Source organism: Ctenopharyngodon idella, chromosome 12 (assembly GCF_019924925.1).
Source record: "Ctenopharyngodon idella isolate HZGC_01 chromosome 12, HZGC01, whole genome shotgun sequence".
NCBI lineage: Eukaryota > Metazoa > Chordata > Actinopteri > Cypriniformes > Xenocyprididae > Ctenopharyngodon > Ctenopharyngodon idella.
The window spans coordinates 22595266-22613037 of record NC_067231.1 but is presented as its reverse complement, the minus strand read 5'-3'; the positions used below and the strand labels follow the sequence as shown (position 1 = coordinate 22613037).

The following is a 17772-nucleotide window of genomic DNA, read 5'->3' as shown; positions in this document are numbered from 1 at the left end:
AAAATGATTGCTAACAAAATTGGCTAAATAGATTTATTTTTTTAATTAGTTAATGGAGACCTTATATATAGTCACACTGCTCCCACTGTGCAGTTGAGGGATATTTTTTTTGTCTTCTTGAAATTATGAATATGCTGCCATAAACAGTCCAGTGCAATCTCTTGATCTTGTCTTATCTCATCCTTTAGTCTCTCCACTGATGTGTTCGCTCACTCAAGCAGTGACTGTGGGCGTCAGACGGACCAGCATGCACTGGCTGTATTGTGTCTCTGTGATAATATGAGTGTGACCATGAAACCTAACTCTGCTTGCTTACCGCTCTGCATTTTAAAAGCCTCCATTTGGGTGATATGCACAAACAAAGCGATAAATCTCTCTCTATTTCTCTTTTGTCTTTGTGTGTGTTCTCAGATTGTGGTTGAATGTGAGAGGGACAGAAAGGGGAAAAGAGAAGTCTGAGTTTCCTACTTGGCAGGGGGATTTCCTGTGCATATGTGCAGGTGTGCTTTCCTGCATGTGAGCAGTGGATATGATCCGCAGCAGTGGCGTGTGGTGGACTTCTGAATAATCAATTTCCATTTGATGTTTCCTCATTAAAGGCTTACTGTATGAGACACCATTTACGTTGCGCTTGCACAGATCATTTTATTTTACTCAAAGATGTTTATATTTTATTTTCATTTTTTTATTTTTTATTTATTATTATTATTTTAAAATGAAGATACTAAAAGGAAATCTTTAATGTCTTTATCTTTAATATCTTTAATACTTCTTTAGTTACAGGCATGCAAACTTGAGGCAAAAAAACACAGGAAGTGCTTTTTGCCATTTTTGAACTGTCACTGTTGGCATATAATGCAGCAAAGATTACTAAAGTCAACAGATTTCACTAACAGACCTACCAATCTCTGTGTAAATATAAAATAATGATGCTGTCATCTTTCTACAGTCATTTTTACACCCCTGTAAAATGGCTCCAAATCTCAGGTGAAAACTGTCATTGTGGATTATCAAAACAGTGGATTATCAATGTAGTCAATTTACATCTGTGACATTTAATATTTTGGCTTTTATCACTATTTATGTTTGTCTTTGTACATAACAAATATTAACAAAATCAAAAATTTGAGTCAGGGAAGTTTTCGAAATTTGGTTGATTTGACACGGAATGACCCAGAACTGAAATAAAAATGTAATAAAAATGACAAAAACACACAACAAATTTACTAAAACTTTAACTAAAATGAAAACTGAAAATATAAAAATAAAAACTAATTCAAAATATTAATAAAAATTATAATAGGATCACAATTATACTAAAATAACACTGCTTCAGATAAACTCGTGAACTCAAACAGAATGAACTGTGGTTGGTCGCTTTACATTTTGGTCAGACATGTCTCTTCCTGTCTAAGTGGGCGGTTCTTGGCCAGAATAAGCTGCAGTGTGGTTCATGCTTTTTAGTTAAAGGTCTAGAGACTGAGGCCACATCCACACGAAGCCAGAGCTTTCCCTATCCAATCTTTTTTTTTTTCCTTCGTCTCAAGAAATATCTGCGTACACACGAAACCATTAAAACCGACTTAAAATGATGTAGTATACATGCCAGACCAGTATGTGGTGCTGTAATTCTGCCACAGAGATACACTAAAAACGGAGAATATTTGTAAAGAAAAACTTCATGCATATAGACTGAACACATAATACGCATGCACATTACGTCACCATTTTCACAAATTCACGTATTTGTAGTGTACATGGAGACAATATCAGTATTGTTTTCAAAAACTTGCACTTTGAAACCCGTTTCAAAGGTTGGTGTTTTCAGGCCTCATAAATGACGTTTTTGTGTAGGCTAAATGAACCAAACGCATAAATGGCCAAAACGCATAAAAATTTTTTAGTTTTATGTTTTAAAATGGTGTCGTGTAAACGGCCCCTGAGTGTGAGTAAGCTCTTTGAAATAATGTGTGTGTTTTGTGAGTTTGGCAGGTGTGTGTCTTAGGGAGAGTACTGTATGTGTTAGGGGAGGCTACTGTCTTTCTCATCCATCATAGTCTTTCTCTGACGTATTCTATAAGTAAACAGGCTATTTATCAGACAGGCGAAACCCAATACACCCTTTTGCTTGCCCTCAGCTGTATAGTGAGTCCTTGTGTGTGTGTGTACGTGTGTGAGAGCATGTGTGTGTGTTTGAATATATATTAGACTGAGCTGTTAAAAGCAAGAGAGTCATGGATAAAAGGAAGGAAGGAAGGATAAGAGAGGAATACAAAACACAACAAAGCTGTTGCGTTGTTGCTAGTTTTCCCTGCTCTTTTTTTTTTCTTACTCTCTCACCTCTCCATCCTAAAGTGGACAAGCAGGACTGTGTGATACAATATGACACAATAGTGAGGTTTGCTAATTTATCTAAAAAATATATCTTTGTTATTTAAGTTGTGGTGCTTTTACGTATTAACTATGATACTTTATTACAAAAAAGTACTGTATATAGATATTGATCCTGTTTATCTATTAAGCAGAAATGTAGTTTGCTCCCTTTTTTAAAATGTTGATCTATGTACACATATAGATCTTTGGCCATTGTGTCATGCCTTGCTGTTTTTAATTGTTTCACATCGCATTCTTCAGCTATCTGTTAGCATTCATATTCATCTACTGTAATTGGCAGTTGCTCGGCTGGTGCATGAAGCCTCAGAAGTACACAATCTGGATATTACTATCTTTTCTTTGTATTCTTTGTAGGTAGTCAATTCCGGAGACTATTTTTTGCACACTTAAAAAAAAATCTTGGTATTTTTGTCTTGTTTAATATAAATAGATGATTTCATGGCAACTTTAAGGATCAAACCTTGATCCTCTGATACAGAAGGGACAGGAGGGGGCAGGACAAGGCTTCATTCTCACACCAATTTTCTCACGGTCTCTTACACTTGTCTGCTGAATGATATCATGTGTATAAAAGTCCATACAGCACCAAATTCTAAAATTGACATTGTGCGCTGCATGCCTCTCCTTGCATTGCTTTGCAACAGTGTGTGTGTGATTGTATATGTGAGTGCACACGTGTACGCTCCTGATGACAGGCGATTTCCTCCCACTGGGTTTGGCTGACAAAATCCAGACGGAAGCTGATATTAATGGGAGGAGGCTGCAGCCTCTGTGGACTTTTCACAAGTGAATATTTGATCTTGCACACACTCCTCGTCCATGTAACTGTAACTCCGCGTGCTGCCCAGGGGATGGTCAGGATTGCAGCTCCATCAACACACCTTGGCTCTGTGCTCCGTTCCTCTCCCTCTTCCCTGATCTGCAAAACTAAAAATACATTTATCGTAAACTTAGACTGGAAATCCACTCCCCACAGGAAGCCGCAAACAATGCATATGACATCATGAAAGTGATCATTTTTTATATATCTAGCTACCTATTTTTATGATTACATTAAATGGATAGTTCACCCAAAAATAAAATATCTGTCATCATTTAAAGGGGTCCTATTATGCTTTTCCACTTTTTCAATTTTGGTTAGTGTGTAATGTTGGTATTTGAGCATAAAACATGATCTGTAAGGATACAAAGCTCAAAGTTTACTCCAAAGGGAGGTATTCTTTTTAACAGAAAACACATTTCGAGAACTACAACAAACGGCTCGTTGGGAGTACAACTCGCTTCTTTTGGATCTTGTGAAGTCACAATGTCACTCATTTAAATAATCCCCGCCCATGGAAAATGCAAAAAAAAAGGGGAAAAGGCCTGGTTGAGCTGTTCCTAAGGTGGACGAACTTAGAAAACAGTGGTTATTTTTTTTTAACACTCTTCCTGAATATTATTAGCCCAACTTTTATCTGTGTGCTGCACATTTCACAGAGCACAGCTTCTAGAACATAAGAGAGTACAATGCTGGCGATGCACAAAAGCTTCTCTTGCTTCTCTCTTTGTGATGGATCACAACCTGTAAGTGTTTTATATTATTTGTTGTTGTGTTTTCTATTAACAGTTCCAATTATAAGTTTTATGTTGTTGCTACGATGTAAGGGCAAAGCTGTTTGGCTCCGCTAGCCTGCTATCTACAGTGTTAATGTAGTGCAGGGGTGTCCAACCTTGCTCCTGGAGGGCTACCGCCCTGCAGATTTTAGCTCCAACCCGATTCAAACACTCCTGAACCAGCTAATCATGGTGTTCAGGGCTGCTTAATAATTACAGACAGGTGTGTTGGAGCAGGGCTGGAACTGAAATCTGCAGGACGGTAGCCCTCCAGGACTAGGGTTGGACTTCCCTGATGTAGTGTTTAGCTACGGGGCTCTCGCTCTTCACCGATCCCTAGGAACTTACCACTCTGAAATGTCCTGTAAAATCCATGCTTGCAAAGGTTCGTAAACATTCTCAGGGTCTGAATCAGGCTCAAACTTGTTTATCAAAATTGACGCCGTTGTTAATATTTACACCTGAGCAGATGAAACTTGCGGCTATGATAAGGGGCGTGACTTTCCAGAACACGCTCTAAATGGTTCGCCAATCACAAAACACTGGGCCAGCTAACCAATCGGAGCACATTTCGTATTTCGGAAGGAGGGGCTTTATCAAACTATAGGAACTAAACAGAGCATTTGAGACAGACTGGGAAGAGAGGTGCTGCAATAATGTAAATTATGTGAAAAATAATTTTCATGAACAATTGAACGTTTTATGAACAATCAAGCATGAAAACCTATTCTAGTACACCCCGAAAACAAAATCAAGACTTAGTAAATAGGGCATAATAGGACCCCTTTATGCACCCTATTTTCGCTCCAAACCCATATAATTTTCTTCCTCTGTGGAACTTAAAAGGAGATATTTTGACACTGCTCTTTTACATACAGTACCTGTCAAGTTTTTGAAATAAGTCTCTTATGCTCACCACAGCTTTTGATTATTTAATCAAAAATACAGTAAAAGCAGTAATATTACAAATTAAAAGAACTGTTTTCTTTTCTATTTGAATATATTTCAGCATCATCAGTCTTCAGTTTCACATGATCCTTTAGAAATCAATTAATCTGCTGATTTGTTGCTCAGGTAACATTTCTTCTTATTATTATCAGTGTTGAAAACAGTTGTGCTGCTTAATATTTCTGTGCAAACAGTGATACTTTTTTTCAGGATTCTTAGAAAGTTCAATGAACAGCATTTATTTCAATTTATTACATTTATGCATCAATTTAATGCATCCTTATTAAAAAAAAGTATTAATTTCACTTTTTTTTTTTTTTATCTTACCACAAATGTTTGAATGGTATCATTGTTTCCACAAAAATATTAAGCTGCAAAAACTGTTTTCAGCATTGAAAATAATAATAAATGTTTCTTGCGCAGTAAATCAGCATATTAGAATGATTTCTGAAGGGTCATGGGACCCTTTATTAGAGACTTCTTTCTAAAACATTAAAAAATGTTATTGTTTCCAAACTTTTGATAGGTACTGTACAAAATAAGTCATGCTTTTAAGAGCCCTGATAAAAGAATCATGCACTTTTTATTTTGTTCTCCACGGAGGAAAGAAAATCAAATGGATTTGGAATGACATGAGAGTAAGTAAATGATATCAGATTTTTTTCCTTTATCCTTTAATACTTCCTGCAACAGTGTAAAGTATAAAGCTGTTTTTTAGTATTTTTGCTATTGTTCATTTTAAATGTGTGTAGCAGTGTCTGTGTTCATACATAAATATCCATGTGCACACAATATTGTTTTCTTAGACAAATGAAAGTGAATTTGTTTGTTTGAGGGTTGGAGGGAAAAAAAGAAGACAAAATCTGTACAAATCTGTTAGAACTTGTGACGAGAGATCTGTGTGTGTGTGTACATAAGCTTTTGCCTCTGGCATCGATATTGCCCATGCTAAGCTCATCTGGTGGTAGCTGATCTTTGTAACCACTTACACATGTTGGTACAGTCTAGTCGTACACGCCTGATGCTCCCCCTGCAGTGTCATGCTGATGCTCCATGGGGGTAGAAGCATCTTGCAATGCAGTATCTCACAAACTGGCCCAGATAAGCTTTCCCAGACATCTGCCTCTCCAAAGCAAGCAAGGCCTCTCCTGCCTGCCGTGCGCACTGCTGCTGATGCCCCACTTCACATCAGAGGAGGGTTTCAAAATCAAAAAACCTAGAAAAGGAAAGTTCGTCAAGACAAACTTTGATGTTGGCTTGGTAAAACCTTGTCTGAAAGTTAAAAAACTAGGGCTGTCAATCTATTAAAATTTTTAATTGAATTAGTTACATGATATGCCAGTTAATTAATTGAATTAATTACAATTAATTGCATACATCAATATTGGCTGAGCCACCAAATTAAGAAAATTACATTTATTATGGCAGACTAGTGAAGCTTTGAATAGACACACAAAAAGTGAATATATTGTTGTTTTATTTCTGACCTACAGTCCACAGTAATCCATTTTGCATTCAGAATTGTCAATCTGTCCGAGGTAGACTTGAAGGCATACTTGAAGCAGACAGGATTAATTCTCTCTAATTTTTATTTATTTATTTCAGGGATGGTCTGGAACAGCTACTGGTTCAACGCTAAATTATGCTAAAATTCCCGACGGTTAGCCCATTTCTGTATTTGATTACTGCGGTCTGAAAAACTCACAGTAAATTCTGCCCAGCATTAAAGTCAGCATGAAATGTAAGTTGCAATAGTTTTTTCTTCCTCATTGTGACTTAAACGGCTTCTCAAACAAGGAAAAATGTAGGGCGGGACTTGATTTTGTCCATCGGGAATTGATTGGATCGTTGTGGTTCGTCTTCGCGCCAGTAAACACGTCATCAGAGAAGAGAAGAGATGTTGTTGCGAGAAAGAATAATAATAGTGGGAGGGGAAGTTATTTTGGCTAAAGATTACAAGGGCACATGAATTTAAAAAAAAAAAGATGCACACAGATAAATAATTTATACTAAACTACGGAGCACTGCACATGACATGCAGGAAAAACATAGTAGGCTAAATCGTGTGCACGATTTACTAATTTGTTCCCTCGATTTATAAATCATGCACACGATTTATAAATTGAGGGAAAAAATTAGTAAGTCATGCACATGATTTAGCAAATCAAGGGAACAAAATAGTAAATTGTCCAGACGATTTATAAATTGAGGGAACGAATTAGTAAATTGTGCGCACAATTTAGCAAATAGTAAATCGAACGAAATAGTAAAGGGAACGAAACAGTAAATCGTCCGCAAGATTTATAAATTGAGGGAGCGAATTAGTAAATTGTGCACATGATTTAGCAAATAGTAAATCAAATGAAATGTAAAGGGAACGAAATAGTAAATCGTCCACACAATTTATAAATTGAGGGAATAAATTAGTAAATTGTGCGCACGATTTAACAAAAAATAGTAAGTCAAACGAAATGGTAAAGGGAACGAAATAGTAAACTGTCTGCACGATTAATAAATTGAGGGAACGAATTAGTAAATCGAGCGCACAATTTAACAAATAATAGTAAGTCAAACGAAATAGTAAACGGAACGAAATAGTAAATTGTCTGCACAATTAATAAATTGAGGGAACGAATTAGTAAATCAAGCGCACGATTTAACAAATAATAGTAAGTCAAATGAAATAGTAAAGGAAACGAAATAGTAAATCATCCGCATGATTTATAAATTGAGGGAATGAATTAGTAAATCGTCCACACGATTTACTTTTTTTCTTGCATGCCATGTGCGGGGCTCTGTACTAAACATTGCAATATTCCATTAAATATAAGATTTGTCCATTTTGATTTCATGGTGACAACAATACTGTGATAACATAATCATGATATGAACTTTTCATACCGTTTGATCTCTAATTTATTTATTTAAATTGTTGGTCTGTGTATTTGGAGGACTAGGAGTACCACTTAAAAATAAATGAAAGATTAATTATCAATTTATTGATTCAGAAAATAAAAATGCCAATAACTTTTCAATTATTTTATTTTTCAAACTGATAAAGAAATATTTAAACCTGTTTAACTACATTTAAAATGGAAAATAATAAATACTACATTTATAATAGTCAATTTGAAAAATTATGTATTAATTTATTATTTTACTAAGTATTTAAAGCTCTAAAATGTTTTTTTTTTTTTTTTTTTTAAATTGCATTAAGAAACTGGCCAATTGCTTTGCTACCATTTGCCTATTCAATGGCCTTTTTCCCACGCTTTTGGCAAATGGATAAAGAAAGCATTTGGCAAAACACAAATGGAAATGCTGTATAAAAATACATTTTAAATGTTGCATTAAACAGGCTGCAGGACTGTGCCGAGTTTGTTGAATGTAGCTTAGAACCTCTAGGTCGGAGGAGTTACAGTAAGACATTTTTTCCATATAGATTGGCTCTGTCAAGCCTACGTAATTAAATTAGGAAAACAGAGTGTGGTCAGGACACTTGTTTTTAGACCTGTCAAAACAACACAGACCAAAACCAGACTAGCAATCAGTTTTTTGTAAATAATTGTAGAGATGATCATAGTCTGGATTTACTAAAGATTTCCTCATTTCAGCTGAGGCTAATAAACCACAGTCATCTTGGCTTTGTTTACTGTCCCTATGTTTGTAAGCCATAAAAGGATTTGTATATTCTGTTTACTGTTCCACATGTTTATCTGTCTCGCTGTCTCTCTCCTGTGTATCCAGCTGTTGCTATCCCGTTCCAGTCACCGCATTCTTCAGGACGGGGTGTGTGATGTGTGTTGTATGTGTGTGATGGAGAGGAGAGATGGACCTGCAAGCCCACTTATGAGAGACAGATGGCTGGTGGTGATGCACATGTAGAAAAGAAAGGGAGAAATATATGCAAACAGAGAACAAATACGTAGAACATCTGGACCGGACTAATGAGTAGGTGTTAAAAGAGTGTTGATTGAAAGTAATAAGCATCTCTTCAAAGCGTTTCAACAGTGACGTACATATCTTTTTTTCTTTTTTTTCTTTTTTTTCTTTTTTTTCTTTTTTTTTTTTACAAAAGACACTGATGGTTTTAATATAATTGAGCCTACCAATCTTTTCAAGATGACAGTTTGGTGCAGAGATCGTCTTGTCTCAGAAGTCGGTCATTATTCAGCAGAAGGGGTGTGACTAGGATCAATGAGAAACCATGGCAATATTGGAAATTTGGGGAGTGCTGTGTGCTGGGTCATATTCACTTCTTTTAAAAGTGTAGATCGAAAAGGAAAGAGAGCACGCTCTCTGGCACTTCAAAAAGGCTTTTATCAGCTTAAGTGTATCATGAGTGCTCCACCAAATTATGCCAGGCACACACCAGGAGGGTCAAGGTTTGGCTGGTTAGTTTCAGCAGTTAGGCAGGGCTGGTAGATGCCATAACTACACCACTATGCAGGCAAAAGGCATGTGTTTTCTGACAGAATAACATTTTTTTGCAAGCAACATATAAAAAGAAAATAATAAGATTATTAATTAATATAATTCAGTTATATACAATAATCATTATAATGTATTATAATATATATTTATATGCAAAACTACTCACATTTTATGTTATAGCAACTGCTTAAAAAAAAAATTTCCACATCAATCTACACCATAAAGACAAAGGAGACTTGTAGACTATTTTTAAATAATAATATAGAATATACAGTGCTCAGCGTAAATGAGTACACCCCCTTTGAAAAGTAACAATATCTCAATGAACACAAAAACAATTTCCAAAATGTTGACAAGACTAAGTTTAATATAACATCTGTTTAACTTATAACATGAAAGTAAGGTTAATAATATAACTTAGATTACACATTTTTCAGTTTTACTCAAATTAGGGTGATACAAAAATGAGTACACCCCACAACAAAAACTACTACATCTAGTACTTTTTATGGCCTCCATGATTTTTAATGACAGCACCAAGTCTTCTAGGCATGGAATGAACAAGTTGGCGACATTTTGCAACTTCTGTCTTTTTCCATTCTTCAAGAATGACCTCTTTTAGAGACTGGATGCTGGATGGAGAGTGATGTGTAACTTGTCTCTTCAGAATTCCCCATAGGTGTTCGATTGGGTTCAGATCAGGAGCCACTGAATCACTTTCACCCTGTTCTTCTTCAGAAATCCAACAGTGGCCTTAGATGTGTGTTTAGGATCATTGTCATGTTGGAAAAGTGCACGATGACCAAGGGCATGGAGTGATGGTAGCATCTTCTCTTTTAGTATAGAGCAGTACATCTGTGAATTCATGATGCCATCAATGAAATGCAGCTCCCCGACACCAGCAGCACTCATGCAGTCCCACATAAGGACACTGCCACCACCATGTTTCACTGTAGGCACCATGCATTTTTCTTTGTATTCCTCACCTTTGCGACACCATACAGTTTTGAAGCCATCAGTTCCAAAAACATTTATCTTGGTCTCATCACTCCAGAGTATAGAGTCCCAGTAGTCTTCATCTTTGTCAGCATGGGTCCAAACTCTAGGCGGGCTTTTTTGTGCCTGGGCTTTAGGAGAGGCTTCTTTCGTGGACGGCACCCATGTATGCCATTCCTTTGCAGTGTACGCCGTATTGTGTCACGGGAAACCCCAGTTTGGCTTTCTACTTCTTTAGATAACTGCAGTGAACTTGCATGCCTATTTTCTTCAGCCCTTCTCATCAGAAGACGCTCCTGTCGAGGTGTTAACTTCCGTGGACGACCTGGACGTCTCTGTGAGATGGGTGCAGTTCCATCTTTTTTTACATTTTTGTACCACTTTTGCTAGTATTCTGACTGATAAGTAAAGCTTTGCTGATCTTCTTGTAGCCTTCACCTTTCTGGTGTAAAGAAATTATTTTCTTTCTCAGGTCTTGTGACATTTCTCTTCCATGTGGTGCCATTGCTGACAGCATGAAATGGGAAAGGGTTTTAACAACCTTTTATAGTCAACTGTCTGCTGGACATCTGTGTAATGAGTAATTAGACTCACCTGTGGTTGAATTCTTGTTAAATTAGACATTTGTAGTCTAAAATTTAGCTTTGCTCCAGAGACTTTCAGTGGGGTGTACTCATTTTTTCATCACCCTAATTTGAGTAAAACTGAAAATTTTGTTCTCTAAGTTATATTATTAACCTTACTTTCATGTTATGAGTTAAACAGATGTTATATTAAACTTAGTCTTGTCAACATTTTTGAAATAGTTTTTGTGTTTATTGAGATATTGTTTAAAATGTTACTTTTCAAAGGGGGTGTACTCATTTACGCTGAGTATATGTGTGTGTGTGTGTGTGTGTGTGTGTGTGTGTATGTATGTATGTATGTATGTATATATATATATATACACACACACACACACGTTTCCTCATTTCTCCTTATGTCATTTTCAAATAATTATTTATTTTCAAATAATATTTTACACTGGTATGCTTTTTTAAATATATACACATATATATATATATATATATATATATATATTATTATTATTATTTATTTATTTTTTTTTTAAATAAATGTCTGTAAATTCAACAAAAATTATATAAAGTAAAAAGTAATATAATTACAGTAATATTGTGAAATATTATTTCATGAGATAGCAAAGATGAATCGAATTTTTAAGTTTAAATCAAATTTGTTCATCATAAAAAAGTGATCTTGTCTCTTCAGAAGATTTTTACTAAACCACTCAATTCATATGGATTAGTTTTACAATATCTTTATGAACTCTTTGAAGCGTCAAAGTGGTAGTCGCATAGATGTCTATGTAGGGACAGAAAGCTCTCAGATTTCATTAAAAAGATCTTCATTTGTGTTCTGAAGATGAACGAAAGTCTTATAGGTTTGGGTGATGTAATGAGGGTGAGTAAATAATGACAGAATTAATTAACTAACCCTTTAAGACTAAAAAAAAAAAAAAAGGTTTCCAGAACTGAGTGCCCATGATGCACAGAATGTAGCATCCAGGTCATATATTTTCGTGGCTGCATATGCCAGTTGAACAACTGCCTTTGAGAAGAATGTGAATGCTAACGGAAAGCTCTCCGCAGATATTATAGTCCTCCATGGCACATACACGCACACAAATAATGTAGCTTATGTAGCACAAGCTTTCACAGACACACACAAAAAGAGAGAATATAGAGAGAAAGACAGTGCATTGTCTGCATTGTTTGTATGTGTGTGTGCTCGTGTGCAGCCGACACTGAGCCAATGAAGAATGTGGCAGCAGCATCAGCCGTGGCAAGAAACCCTCCAGCCCTCCGCGGTCTGCTCTGCTCTCAGCTGACGGGGGGTGGGCCGCGTATGTGTGTTTGTGTGTGCGACTCTGTCTGCATGCTGAGTCAGTACAGAGAGCGTAAAGCCCTCAGCCATTCTACTCCATTTTCATTCTTTGGTGTCGGCAGACTCACTCTCGGGGCCATACAATCAATCAATATCAGTATGACAGGTGTGTACGAGTGTGTGTGTGTGCATGGTTGTCACGTGGGGTGCATATCTGTGTGTATGTGCACTCTGACACGATTAAAGACCATTAAAGGTATAGTTCAACCAAAAATTAAAAATCTGTCATCATTTGCTCTCCCTAATATAGATATTTAGCATCATATCCAAGTGATTTTTGTTGCCTAAAATTGATATTTTAATTTTTGGTGAAAATATGTGATTTGTCTATATATATATATATATATTGCATTAAATTTGCTTAGTGGATCTAAAAGTATCAATCATAATGTGTGTGTGTGTATGTGTTTTTGTGTGTGTGTGGTTAGCAAGGACTCTCCATCCTTTCATCTCACTGAATCACTCACAGCTCCATCAATCACTCCCTCTGACGTCTTCTCATCAACAAAGGGTCCAGCTTTGAATGATAAGATCTGTCCACACACACACACACACACACACACACACACACACACACACACACACACACACACACACACACACACACATAAGCCTCTATCACCTGACACACACAAAGAACAAACAGGCTGCCACCATACACACATATACATGCACGAACACACACACATCACCTACAAGCTCTTGATGGTGTGAGACTCTATGTTCTGCAGTTGTTATGATGCTTGCATTCTAATGTATGGGAGAAACCATCTATCCCCCCCCCCCCCCCCCCCCCCACCCCACCCCCTTCATTAAACTCCCACTCAGCAGTGGCCATCACCATGAGCAGTTTCCATGGCAACATACCAGCAAACACTGATGGCAGACAAAAAAAAAAAAAAAAGATCCCTCACTGGGCTTTGGCCATCTACTTTCTAAAAGGAACAGAGGAAGACTTTCTCTTTTTACTGTAATGGAGGTATGAGCGGAACTGGCCCCTAAACTTTTTAACCTCTTCTTACAAGAATCATACAATATAGTTTTACAACCATTCCTTTTTAAGGCCCAATAAAATCAATGTGATATATTATACAGAGGCCCCAGAGAGTATTTGGATGCTTGATCCTCTCTTAAACTGTTTGAATATCATTGCATTAGGAAGTATCATCTGCGAACAAATGATGCCTTTCTAAGAAATTAAATAGATTTTTTTTTTTGTTTTTTTTTTTGCACAGTGACTTTTAGCCAGCTGGTGTCATGGTGATTTAGAGGAGGTATGAAGTCAGTTTATACAGGTGTAACCACAGGTGTCGTTCATCACGTCAGCTATGAACATGATTCATCAGAATGTGCCTATGTTGAACAATATATATATTGTTTAATAATTTAAAATAAAATTAGTCAGTAAGATTCCCCCCTTTTTTAAAGAAACAAATATTTTTATTCAACAAAGATGCATTAAATTTATCAAAAGACTTTTGCATTGTAACAAAAGACTTCATTTTCAAAGATTTTTTTTTCTTTTGAACTTTCTATTTATCAAAGAATCCTGAAAAAAAGGTATCACGGTTTCTACAAAATTGGAAGCAGCACAATTGTTTTCAGTATTGATTGTAATAGGAAATGTTTCTTGTGCACAATATTAGCATGATTTCTGAAGGATCATGTGACACTTAAGAATGGAGTAATGATGCTGAGAATTCAGCTTTGCCATCAAATGAATAAAACATATTAACACAGAAAACAGAATTATTTAAATTGTAAAAAAAAAAAAAAAAATCACAATATTACTGTTTATGCTCTATTTTTCATCAAATAAATGCAGCTTTGATGAGCTTAAGACTTCTTTGAAAAACATTTATTTCAAAAACATTAACAGTAGTGTGTATCTATTGTTTATAATTGTAAAAAGTATATTTTGTAAAATGTCTCTTTGTTTTTGCCCATACAATGAAAGTCAGTGGGGTCTAGTGTTGTTTTGGACCTCATTAATTGCATTAGCAAAAACATTTTTAACAGCATTTTTCAAAATATGTTTTTTGTGTGTGTATCACAGACGAGAGAAATGCGTACAGGAGTAAATAATGACAGAATTTACATTTTTGGGTGAACTATTCCTTTAAATGTCCAGATATTTTGAGGCTGTTGTATTATATTGTGCTGTCACTACACACTTGATTTTTATATTAGGAAATTTAATGAATTTATATCACTTAGAATACGTTAAGGGACTTGAATGACATACAGTCTGCACAACTGCTTTAGTGTTGAGACTACACCTCGACAACATCTGTCTCACTAAGCTTGAGTTACAAGCATCCGCAGTTAGACTACTATAAGAGCTCGACTCTTCAGTAAGGTTGATTTGAGCCATTGTCGCCCTTTAAACAAACAGCATCTCTGTCATCATCATAATCTGTGTAACCTTCTCGTATATCACGGCTAGTTCTTTCATGATGAGAGAGTGTATGGCTGTTCTTAGTGGAAGGCTGGTGTGTCATATCTCTCACGCAAATAGTTTACCATGAACTCATGAGTCATTTCCTTTCTTCAGGATGGGCTCATTTGGTGGATTCCAGAGATATCGTGGAACTTCTGCAATAGTGCTTTAAAGGTCTGTAGTTATGAAAAGTTGCCTTTTTTTTAAGTGGTCTGACAATGTTCCTAGAACATTCTTAGGAAATGGTGCTCAAAAAGCTTCAGGAAAAAATACATTTAGAATTTTATGTACTTATTTTTTTCTTACCTCAGGCCCAAAGTGCCAAGGTTGTAACCAGCACAGACATTGATGGGGACGTTTCCCTTCAATATTCAGATTAGTGGTTAACCGATATGGTTTTTTAATAGCTGATACTTAATCTATTATCATCAAATATGTAGTTGTAGCCTAAAACCCACACATTTGTGGTTGTAGCCTTACAATGTACCAATATTTTTTTATAACCCTAATGAATTAATTAACTCAATCATGATAGGTTTTCATGTGAACAGATAATAGATGAGTGTGTTCTGGTAGTATCGATCTGTTTCTGTTTATCTTGTAATCACTTTTTTTTTTTTTTTCATTTAAATAAATGAATACATTTTTTGTATACTTTCTGCCAAGAAAAAATGTAATTTCTGTAAGAAAAAAAAAAGTCTTTCTTTCCCCCACAACAAAATGATGGGATATTTAAATATAATGAAATATTGATAAATACTGTAGGAGGAACACTCCATTAGATATGATGTTTGAATAATTTTAAATGGTGACGTGTCACTGAACAGATGTTCAAATCCTGGATTTTCTTAGATCAAATAAAATTTACATTAAATTTGGATAATATTCCAATGAAAAACAAACATAAATGAATTATTTTTATTTTAAATTATATTAAATATTATATTATAGAAAATAATTAAATTTATTATAGAAAAATTTACCTGTTAATTTTGTCCTGAGAAAAGTCCTCTCACTCTATCCTCAGAATGATTTTAACTTATTAAAAACTATAAAAAGAATGACGAGAACATATATTTTTCACAGCTAAGAGACAAATGTAAAATGCCAAAACGGGGCACTGGAATATTTGTTACACTTCAAAAGTTCAGCGTTTCTCACCAGAGAGTTGCAAAACATGAGCATGCAGCAATGTGTATCAAAAACATTACTCATATTAAGTTATGTTTCAAATAAAGGGTACATTTTGCAAAGGTCTGAAAATACATGTGGGTGTAATTGTCATATTTCATATTTACTGAACTTTATACATGATTGTACAATCTAAAGTTAAGAATATGCCAGTGGTTGCACATTATAAACAATAGAAACTCTGTCTGTGTGGGCTTTAAATGGGCTTTTTTTTTCTCTCTCTCTCTCTCTCTCTCTCTCTCTCTTTTTATTTCTGAATCTGGACACAACAGCCAGTTGTCTAGCCTTCACTGTGACTACTGCTGCTGATTTGGACTATTTCAGTCACTCTGCCTCGTCTTTTTTGAAACCATACGGCCTTCCCTAGGGTTCAGCTCTCCTGTCGCTTACGAACACAGGCCCCCATCCCCTCCACAGCAAGCATGTGGAACATGTCATACAGCTTTTTTAATGGGAGTACGTTAAGCTGTCAGTCACTTGCTCCCAAGGGGGTGTAACCAAGACCTCCCCCCCACCACCACCACCACCTGCTGATCTCCCGTCTCGCCGCTGTCCGGGCCTAGCGTAGTCCATCTCAGACGTGTCTAAATTAAACTCCTGCTATATGGACCCTACATTTATATGGCAGATTTTAAAATATCACTTCTTCTCAGATACAGGGCCATAAGATGAATGCACAACATTAATTGCAGTAAATGCCACTCTTCTCAGCAATCAGTAAATCAGTCCTATATGCTTAATGACACACCTGGTGTGAAATGACACATTGAGAAGTATCATGTATTGGTTATCGGCTAACGATAAATTGATTTATCATGTTTGGGTGATATTGGTTGATATTGTATATATATATATATATATATATATATATATATATATATATATATATATATATAAAACCTTTTCTTCTAAGAGTGTCACCAACTGAACAGATAAGTCATGTTAAAGCAATTTATTATATTTTGATACTATGAAGCCTTTTTTTCTTTAACATGCACTGATGAATTATGCACAATAAGAAGAGGAGCATGCATTAATAAAGTAATTAGACTAAATTTTGCTTTCATGTTGATTTTATGTATGAAGAGCTGTCATTAATGCACCATATATGTTTCACCTTCCCTACGAGTGTGTTGTGTCTGCGTGTGGATGTGACAGTGTGGGAGCCGAGGGAGCAGAGGTGTCTGTGACACAGGGAGAGGAACGAAGAGAGAGACGATAGATACTGAGGGAGCGAGATGGTGAGAACAACAGACCTGCGGGAGGGAGGAGCATGGAGAGAGCAGAGTTCGATGAACAAGAGAAAAAGGGGAAGGAGCGAGACAGGACCCTGGTGAGAGTGGCAGGGGGAGTGGTGGAAAATAGAGAGAGAAAGGGAGGGGGGTGATAGTGGAGGAGACCGCCTCAGGGAAGCGCAGACAGAGAGGAGGTGGTAGGGAAGCGTAAACGTTCTTTGTCTATGTCCTCCTCAGGCACTACAATAAGAACTCTCAGAGAGAGGGAGAGAGAGAGAATGGATGGAATGAAAGAGATAAAGAGGGAGAGGGAGAGATAAATGGAGACAAAACAGTTAAAACCGATGGAGCCAAAGATTAAGTGACAAAACGAAGAAGGGAGAAAGATACGGACAGTCACTGGGGAGAAAATAGAGACTGAGGGAGTCAAAGACTTGAAACTGTAGTTTTCCAAGATAGGCCTACTCAGAATTTAAAGTCTCTAAAGTCAAGCTATCCTTTAGAAAACATAGTTAGCTATATACATTGAAGCTTACAAGTATTTTAATTTACAACATATGTATGTAAAATGCCATGTTGGGAGTATCAGGAACA

The 17772-nt window shown here is 36.2% G+C and overlaps 1 long non-coding RNA gene across 1 annotated transcript in view; it reads right to left on the bottom strand.

Moving 5' to 3' along the window:
- Positions 1-417: 417 nt before the first annotated feature.
- The window catches only part of LOC127524070 (uncharacterized), a 33948-nt gene continuing 16593 nt past the window's right edge, over positions 418-17772 (bottom strand). The window contains exons 2-3 of the long non-coding RNA XR_007932994.1: positions 5928-6154; positions 418-3321 (exon numbers count right to left, since the gene is read on the bottom strand). This is a non-coding gene — a long non-coding RNA (uncharacterized LOC127524070). The remainder of the gene's footprint in view (positions 3322-5927; positions 6155-17772) is intronic.